We start from the raw sequence: 9,434 nt of genomic DNA, 5'->3' as shown, positions 1-9,434 counted from the left end.
AGGGCACAACCCCTGGGGCTTCCCTGGTGGCGCAGTGGTTGAGAGTCCGCCTGCCGATGCAGGGGACACGGGTTCGTGCCCCCGTCCGGGAAGATCCCACATGCCGCGGAGCGGCTGGGCCCGTGAGCCATGGCCGCTGAGCCTGCGCGTCCGGAGACAGTGCTCCGTAACGGGAGAGGCCACAACAGTGACAGGCCTGCGTACCACAAAAAAAAAAAAAAAAAAAAAAAAAGGGCACAACCCCTGCTCTGAGTACAACAACAAAAATAAGCCCCTACCTGGGCTTGGCTCCTTGGTCTCTGGTCCTCCCAACTACCTGTGAGATGGGCTGGACAGGTATCATTAGCAGAGGCCCAGAGAAGCCTAGCACTGTAACTTTGGTCACCCAGAAGATAAGAGGCAGCATGTTGGTTCCCTGGAACCATTTTTCACCTGTAGACTACCTGCCACAGGGACAGTAAAATGGCCAAGCCCGGGAGTTGGTGAAGTGCAGACTGAAGGTCCCCATCTTCAAACACAAAAGGTGCTGGGGCTGAGTAGGTACCCAACAGCTGGTGCCCAGCCTGAGCCCCCAGGCACAGTGTGGAAGATCAGGGCTCAGGGGTCTTGGGCCAAGACTAAGTCAGTGCCCTGGTAGTCGCAGAGAGATCTTCCTCTAAGGGGCTCCTGGGACCAGGGCCTAAGGCAGGCCCTGTGTGCTGGGAGCTGACTACACGACCTCCCTTCCTGCCTCTTCTGGTCTATGTAGGCCTGAGGAAAAACAGCTGGAGGGGAGGCAGTCTCTGTGTTTGGGAAGCTCCAGAGGCTGATGGGGGGAAACAGAAACAGAGAGACGGAACCAGAGATACCCGGGCAGAGCTCAAGACCTCAGCACTGGGGCCTGCAGAGCAGCTGGGGGACTTAGTCAAAGAGGGCTTCCTGGAGGAGGGGAGGGAGGCGGCTTGGGAGGAAGGGTTGTCTGGTCTGGCAAAGAAGAAGGCAGTGGGAATGGCCTGGGGGCGGGAGTGGAGCAGGCTGCCAGTACCAGGCTGAGCAGAGGAATGAGGAAAACTATGGGGGCACGGGTCATAACGTGGGGTAACCCCTGAAACCCCCACCAGGAGATAAGCCAACAGGGGCAGGCACTGTGCCTTATTCAACTGTGCGTCCCAGCGCCCAGTAGGGTGCCAAGCACACAGTCAGCGCTTACTAAATGCTGAATAAATGAATGACGGCGAGAACGGCAGGCGACTGCAGCTACCGAGGGATGCAAGATTTACTCGTGAAGGACTTTTCGAGCACCCGCTATATGCTGTGCCCTGTGCTAGGTACAGCAGGGAGGAATGGGGTAAAATGGGGTCCTTGCCCTCAAGGGGCTTCTGGCTTCTGGCCAGGATCCAACTCGTGGTCCCCTGTCATGGGGAATCCTCTGTTGTGGCCGACCACGTGACTGATCCCCGTGGGACCTCGGGCAACGCTGGAGTTGTTTCTTCATCTGCAAAATAAAGGAGTAGATGAGTACTGCTACAGATCCCTCAGGGTCAGCACCTTGATGGTCCCCTTCTGCTCACCCGCTGCACACTCACCTCAGTTCCCTGGGCAACACGCCCTCCTTGGAGGCCGCAGTCAGAGGAATTGAGAAGCGGCCAGCAGAGCAAATCCTGGTTCAGGCTGTGTGGTCTTGGGCAAGCTCTGGGAGACAGAGTACCTGTCTCGTAGATCTGGTGTGAAGAGATGATGCATGATAAAAGAACTTAGCGCTGTGCCTGGTACATGCTAAACGCTTAAAAATAACAATATAGCAAATATGCTAACTGTGGGAGCCTTTCCCCTTATCCCAATGGAGTTGGAACTTGGCCAGGAGTGGTTAGGCAAGATCTGCCCAGCCTCCCTCGCATCTCCCTCCCCCCAAACCCGCAAGGAGAGGCCAGGGGCTCAGAGATGTGTTGGAGGGCGGCTGAGGATTAGACGAGGGAAGGGAAGGGGAGGGGCCCAACCGTCCCGCTCCCGGCAGAAGCTGACCGGCCACATTCCGCTAGGGAAAGGTCAGCGCCCGCCCGACTTGCGCGCACCTCGGCAACCACTGCCCTCTGCCGGCCGCGGCGAGACCAGCACGTCTTAGGAACCTGAGCCTGCAGAGGCTTCCGCTCCCCTGGGGAGGGTGAGGCGGGAAGCAGGGAGGGGGTATGCGGTTCCCAGCGCTGAATCCATAACCCAGATCCCCGCACATTTAGCGCAAATCTCAGGCCTCAATGCTCAGAGGCTCCCGGGGCTGAGCCCTCAATCTGGGGCCACAGACTAAGCCATCTCCTCTCCCCACCACCACGCCCCCGATCATCGCCCGCCCGCAGGAGCAGGCTCAGCACCTTCCACAGAGAGGCTGCCGCAGCCCACAGGCCTCAGAGACCCTGATCCCACCTGGAGTACTCAGCCCCCAGGTGTGGCGCCTTCTCATTTGTCAACCCAAACATCACCTCCTCAGAGAGGCCTGCCCATGTGAAAGAGCCCTCACCCCCACTACCTGCACACTGCTTGTTATTTTCTATTTCATGGTTACCCTGTGCTGTGTTCTTCAGAGCATTTAGCGCAACCTGCTTTGTCTGTCGATTTTCCCTTCTTTAATGTATCAGCTGGGATCTGGTCAGGAAAAGAGAAACCAGGCTAGGCATTTCAAACAGAGAGGATTCAACGCAAGGAACTGAAAGTGTGGGTATTGAAGGTGTAAAGAACAAAGGAGGAAAGCAGAGGTATTCTAGAAATCAGTAAACACTGAGGCGACATCATCCCTAGGGCTGAAAAGGCGGCCTTACCCAAACCCAGGAGTCCCCAGGGGGCTGGTTCTTGCACGTGGGGCAGGGAATGGATGGGTAAAACATTTTCCTTCTACTGGGAACAGTTGGGACTTAAAGACCGGGTGATTATTCTGACGAGATGGCCAAGGCCCATGTGGGCTTCCAGAAGGTGTACTGCACGTGCGTCCTGGTGGAGAATGTGTAACCCCTGCGAACCCCCGCTGGAACCCTCTGTTCAGAAACACAAACATCTCCCAAGAATAAACAAGTGAGACGACATCAAACTGAAAAGTTTCTGCACGGCAAAGGAAACCGTCAACGAAATGAAAAGGCAACCTACGGAATGGGAGAAAATATTTGCAAATCATATCCTTGTTAAGGGGTTAATATCCAAACTATGTAAAGAACACATATAACTCAATAGCAAATAGCAATAATAACTAATAATGACCTACTGTATAGCACAGGGAACTCTACTCTGTACTGGCCTATAAGGGAAAAGAAAAAGCGTGGATATATGTATATGTATAACAGATTCACTTTGCTGTACACCTGAAACTAACACAACATTGTAAATCAACTATACCCCAATAAAACGTTTTAAAACTAGCAAATAACAATCATCATCATCATCATCATCCAATTTAAAAGGGAGCATTGGAACTGAGTAGACATTTTTCCAAAGAAGACATATAGACGGCCAACAGGCACATGAAAAGATGCTCAACGTCACTCATCATCACGGAAATGCAAATCAAAACCACAATGCGATATCATCTCACACCTGTCTGAATGGCTGTCATCAGAAAGACAAGAGGTAACAAGTGTTGGCGAGGGTGTGGAGAAAAGGGAAACTTGTGCACTGCTGGTGGGAATGTAAATTGGTGCAGCCACAATTGGTGTAAATTGGTGGAAAACAGTATGGAAGTTCCTCCAAAAGTTAAAAATAGAACTACCCTATGATCCACTTCTGGGTATTTATCTGAAGGAAACAAAATCACTATCGTGAAGAGATATCTGCAGTCCCATCTTTATTGCAGCCAAGATATGGAAATAACCTAAGTATCCAACTATGGCTGCGTGGATAAAGTTGTGGTATATACACTACTTAGCCATAAAAAGAAGGAAATCTTGCCATTTGCGACGACATGGATGGACCTTGAGGATATTATGCTAAGTGAAAGAAGTCAGACAGAAAGGCAAATACTGTATGATCTCACTTACACGAGGAATCCAAGAAAATCAGACTTCCAGAAACAGAGAACAGATTGGTGGTTGTTGGAGATGGGGCGGGTAGTTGAGGAAAAAGGAAAGAGAGAAAGAAAGAAAGAAAAAAAAGAAAGGGAGAGAGAGAGAGAGAAAGAAAGAAAGGGAAAAAGAAAGGGAGGAAGTGGGGAGGAATGAGAGAGAGAGAAGCAACACCTCCCCCACTTTGATTGGTATATTTTTGTACGATAATCATTTTTTTCAAAGGGAGAAACCTGCCTCTCCCTCTCCCAACTAAGGCACAAGAGTTTGGCGGATATTACCGTAGCCACTCAACTTCTGTCCCAAAGAGAGCAAGAAAGAACCAGAACACTCCTGCCATCTCCTCCTCCCCGCCCCCAGGCCTCCAGCCCTTGACAGGTTTACGGCAGCTGCGGCCCAGCTGAGGCCTAAAAGTCAGGGACCCCCCTGTCATCAGCCCCCATCACCAAGGGATGCGTGCCACTCAGAGCCAGCACTCAGCATTCACTTGACAAATATTTATTGACGCCTACAGTTCACCAGGCATGTTGCAGGCTCTGGGGAGCACGAACAAATGTGCCCAAACTCCTGCTCACATGGAGTTTACATTCTCATGGGGAGAGACAGATGAGAAAGAAACATGTTATAAAAGATACAGTTGGCCAGATGGCAATAATAAATGGTATGGAGAAAACTTAGGTCGCAGTGTGCATAGGGAATATTGGGGGTGGGGGGAGTCATAGGAGGTCAGGGAAAGCCTCACTGAGAAGGAGACATTTCATCAAAGCCCAGACAGGGGTGAAGCAGAGAGCCACATGGACGCTTGGGGAAGAGCATTCTAGCAGAGGAAACAGCAAGGGCAAAGGCCCTGAGGCAGGACCCTGCCTGGCACATTTGAGGACCTGCAAGGAGGCCAGTGTAGCAGCAGCAGTGGAGGGACAAGGCGGAGAATGGGAGGAGACTGGTCAAGCTGGGGGCCAGGCTGTGCCCGGCCTCGTGGGCATTACTGGACTCCAGCTTCAACTGAGTGAGACGGAGTGTTCGGGATGGAGAGTCAGATCCTGACTCCTGTGTTAAGAGGCAGAGGACCAGAGCAGAACAGTTAAATCTGGAATTTTCCCAGCCCAGTATTTGACAAGAAATAAGAGAGAGAAAGAGCCTTCTCTGCCAGCCTTTCCTTTACCCCGTAATTTCCATTTTGGAGAATCAAAGGACAAGCCGTAGGACACCTGCCCCCATTAGAACCTAAGCTCCTGGAGGCAGGTGCCACCTTGTGTGACGTGCTCATCACTGCACCCAGAGGGTCTCACAAAAGGGCCTGGCATTCAGCGGGTGCTCATTAAAGATCTGGGGAAGAAATGTGCAGACGTACCGTGAGGGAACCTCCGGAAACTTGTAATAGGCTCCACGGCCAAGGTGTGTGTCAAGGACGGTGCTGGGCACCCAGCCGACATCGCCCCCTTTTCAGGAGAGCTTGAGTGCCTTGCCCAGGGTCACCCGGAGGCCGAACGGGAATCAGTCGGCAAATCTGCCTGACTGCAGGGCCCTCGCCCCCTTCTCACTGCCACAGAGGCCCAGCACACCCTGTCAGGCCAGTGGGTCACGCCCAGCTCCCTCTGGCTCGCCCAGGGCCTTCGAACACCAGCCCAGAAGGCTCCAGAGGGGGAGGGGGCGTCCCTTTGCCTGTCCCTCTGAGGGTCTGTGAGTCTATGGGTGGGGGGGGTGGGAGTCTGACCCTCCGTGGAGAGGGTGTATTTCTGTCCCACTGGGAATCTGGCCCTCCTGGCGCAAGGTCGGTCCTCCGGATCCCACCTCCACCCGCCCTGCTGGTGGGACTGTACCTGTGTTTCACCCCCGCCCGGCCAGTTCCCATCCCGGCGGACCTGTCTCGCATCTCCATCCGCGGGCCCCGAGCGCCCCCAGCCGACCGCTGCTCCGCCTGCACGTCCACGGCCAGCAGGAGCCCGAGGGTGTCGGTGCAAAGGGGCGGTGCAATGGGAAGTTCCCCGACACCCAGGAACCACAGGGGAGTCCCATCTTGGATTGAGGGGGGATTGCCTGCCACACACAGTAAGGGGACAGGGCACAGACCTCACAGATGCATCCTCCCGGCCCTGGGACTCTCCTGCAGGCTCCCGGGAGCATTTTCCGGGGTATTGGGGGTCTGGGCCTTGAGAGAGGTGGATAGAGAACACCAGGGGGTGGGGCAGGACCGAGGCTCCCGGCTCCAGACCGCAGAGGGTCCTCTGCCCCTGCCTGGGACTGAAGAAAACCCAGGCTGACCCCCACCCCCAGGCTTAATCGCTCTTATCCCCTGCGTCTTCCTCTTGTCCAACCCCTTGCCAATCCTATCCCCCCCCAAAACGGCTTTCCTTCCAAATTCTCAGAAGTCCCAGCGCCATCAACAAGGCCGTCGCACAGCCCATCTTGGCACTGAGTCAGGAGCTTGAGAAGGGGACAGGAGGTGGGTGAGCAGCAGGGCAAGGTCAGCCTTTGGAGAGGACGACATACGCACAGGCTCACAGCGGTGTGCACACGTGAACGCATGTACACAGCATGTGCACGTGGGTACTTATGTGAGTCACATGCTCACACACGAGCGTTGCACGCACACCTCCATGCCTGGGCCCAGGTATCCACACCTACAAGCAGGCGTCCTTAGATAAACACAGACTGATACAGGTCTGCCATCGAAGCCCACAACTGCACACTTGGGTACACACACAGCCCTCAGTCGATACTCATGTGCACACACGTCTACACGTGCCTGGAGGAGAACCAGACTCTGGAGACAGAAAGGCCTCAGTTTGCACTCTGGCTTGGCTTCCCGCTCTCTTGCTCTGTGATCTTTTGTGTGTGCAGCTTTTCAAAGCCTCAGTATCTCTGTCCATAAAGTGGGTAATAAGGATGCCTGTCTATCGGGTTGTAAGGGTTAAAGGAGCTAATGAATGCATCAGGCCCGACACGTAGTAAGCGCTCAGCAGTGGCAGCAGACAGACCCCCATCCTCGGGCCTGCGTGTGACGGTGACTACAGGGTAACCAGAAGGGTTCCCATCTAGGGATTGAGGCAAGGAGGCCCCCAGCACAGGCACATACGTGTGCACACACGCGGGGCTGCTCTGTGTTCCTGCTGTTTGTGCGGGCTGCCTAGCGACGAGCTGTGCTGAGGAGGGCGTGGGCCCACACGGGAGCCTGGCCCTCCCACCCCAGCCTGTTGGGACAGGGCCTGCCCAGGATTCATTCCTGCATTCCTGCTGCCTTCCCTCTTCCTCTTGGCCACAGACAGTTGGGGTACAAAATGGAGGATTTAGGGAGCCAGTCACCCTCCAACCCACCATAGGCTTTGCCCTGCCCACAGTGAGTTAGGGGTGCTGCAGGGTTCCTCCCTGACACAGAGGGAGCCTGGGGTCCCCCTTGGGGCTCTCCAGCTTGCCTGACACCCCCTCTCCATCTCCTCACAAGCCCAAGGCTGCTGAGACTATACCCCTGGTGGGGTGAGAGGTGGCAGGCCCTGCCCCCCACACACACACATGCCCCCCCTTGGCCTCCTGGGAAAAGGAAGCTGGCCAGTATCCCTGTGAGCTCCTTTCCCAAGGACTCTAAGTCCCCTCACAAAACCCTGCCCCCCAGGCCACTCCCATGGCCACCCTAGTGCCCGGGGCTGGTAGGGAGAGGAGCTCCGTCACCTGGGTCCAGAGCAGAGAACAAGCTGGGCTCATAGGCCGGCTCTGCAGACCACACAGCAGGTCACCCCTTGAAAGTGTGCCTTTCCATCGCCAAGCCCCCAAACTATCAGGCCCCAAAGGGATGACTGGGACTCTTCCCCTTGCCTGTCTTCACCCCCAGGTGGGCAGGGAGAACCTGGCAGGAACCACTGCCACACTCCATACAGTGACAGTGGCGTACATGCTGCCATGCTGCAGACAGTAAGAGCCCCTTTCTTTGGTAAACTGGCCCAAAGGTAGCGGGTGCCACCCACCCAGGCCCTTCCCCTTCCAGGTCCCTTCAAAACAGGTCAGGGCACCTCACACCTCAGGTGTAGGGTTGTATGACAGTAGCACAGGCATCCCAGGGGTGACACCCAGCCGCAGAAGTGTAGCCAACCACCTTATTTCACAGATGGAGAGACTGAGGCCCAGAGAGAGGAGGGGCCTTGCCCTAGGCCCGCCGTGGAGCTGGGCCTCCTGACGCCTTGCCACCCTCTTTAGAGACAGCCGGGGCTCTAGCAAATCTCCCACTCGGAGCTTTGCTCTGTGTCCTGGGACTGCCTAACTGGTCGGGTAGAAAGAGAAAGAGGGGATGCACACCCCCAAGTCAGCTGATCTTCTATTGCGAGGAGCAGGCTTCAGGAGGCGTCTTCGCAGGGCCCAGCCTTAGGGCTGACAGGAGTATCAGTGCCCAGACAGGCTCCCTTCTGGAACTCCAGGGGCCTAGAGCATGCCAGAATGAAGCGGTCACTGGTGTGACCACAAACAGGCCTGGGTGTGGAAAGGGGAATCCTGAACATGTTCTGAGACCCATACCCTCTCCACCACTGCGGCCCTGCAGTTGTAAACCCCAAAAAATGTGGAGATAAGAAAACGGAAAAAGAGCGCTGGACTGGGAATTAGGGGCTCTGGGCCTGGTCCTGTTTCTGTCACTAACTCATGGGGGGAAGTTGAGCCTCAGTTTACCCATCTGTCAACTGGCATTGGGATCTGTGCTCTCCCTGCTTCCGCCACCCCACACTGCCAGAGCCGGCCCCTCTGGGATGGGATGGGGTGCAGGCGACCACGAGGCCCCTCCCTGGGGAGTGTTGCCAGTCTGACTGGGGAGGTGGGCAGGGACGTTCTTTAGCACTGTCCCGGGCCACTGTCCATGAGCCTCTCCTATGGTCAGCGCTCACGACAGTACTGGGAGGTCGGGTCATCGCTTTCGTTTACAGATGAGCAAACTGAGGCCAGAGCCGGGACTCCAGCACAGCTCTGGCTGCCTCCAGCAGGACAGGGGGAGGCCACCGGAGAGGGGGGGCCCAGGGCCCTAGCCACCCACCATCAGAGCAGGTGTGTCATGCCGCTGCGGGCGGGGGGGGGGGGTCCCCTGGGCCCAGAAACTCAGGAACTCGGGATCTGTGTCTCCCGCACCGTTCCACGCCCACCCCCACGGCGCCCGACGGGGACAGGACCCGGTGTGGCGCCAGATACCGGGGAGGGGCTCCGAAACCTCTGTTCTCGTGGCGCCAACAACTGGTGTCCGCCCGCCCGCGGGTCAGCGTGTCTGGGCAGGGAGGCGGCTCGGGGCCGCCCGGACCGGACGGGACGCGACGCGGGCGGCGACGCCACATCTGAGCCCCGCCGCCTTCAGGGGCGCCCCGCCCGGGGCAGGGGAGGAGAAGCTTCCCAAAGCCGGTCGGGCCCCGCCCCCTGGCGGCCGCCGCAGGTGGATGCAGGTCAGGG

General features: G+C 56.4%; 1 protein-coding gene across 6 annotated transcripts in view; it reads right to left on the bottom strand.

Annotated features, from left to right (window-relative positions):
* Nucleotides 1–1,236: 1,236 nt before the first annotated feature.
* SMIM41 (small integral membrane protein 41) overlaps nt 1,237–9,434 on the bottom strand; it is a 43,984-nt gene continuing 35,786 nt past the window's right edge. For 5 of the 6 annotated variants that reach the window (XR_009521320.1, XR_009521317.1, XR_009521319.1 and 2 more), the window contains exons 2-3: nt 1,566–1,700; nt 1,237–1,474 (exon numbers count right to left, since the gene is read on the bottom strand). The gene's annotated coding sequence lies outside the window, so the exon portion shown is untranslated. Of the gene's footprint in view, nt 1,475–1,565; nt 1,701–5,839; nt 5,904–9,434 lie in introns of those variants that run through there. The other variant, XR_009521321.1, reaches the window with a different exon arrangement.

The sequence above is a fragment of the Delphinus delphis genome, chromosome 11, assembly GCF_949987515.2.
Source record: "Delphinus delphis chromosome 11, mDelDel1.2, whole genome shotgun sequence".
Classification (NCBI taxonomy): domain Eukaryota; kingdom Metazoa; phylum Chordata; class Mammalia; order Artiodactyla; family Delphinidae; genus Delphinus; species Delphinus delphis.
This window is presented reverse-complemented; position numbering and strand designations above follow the sequence as displayed.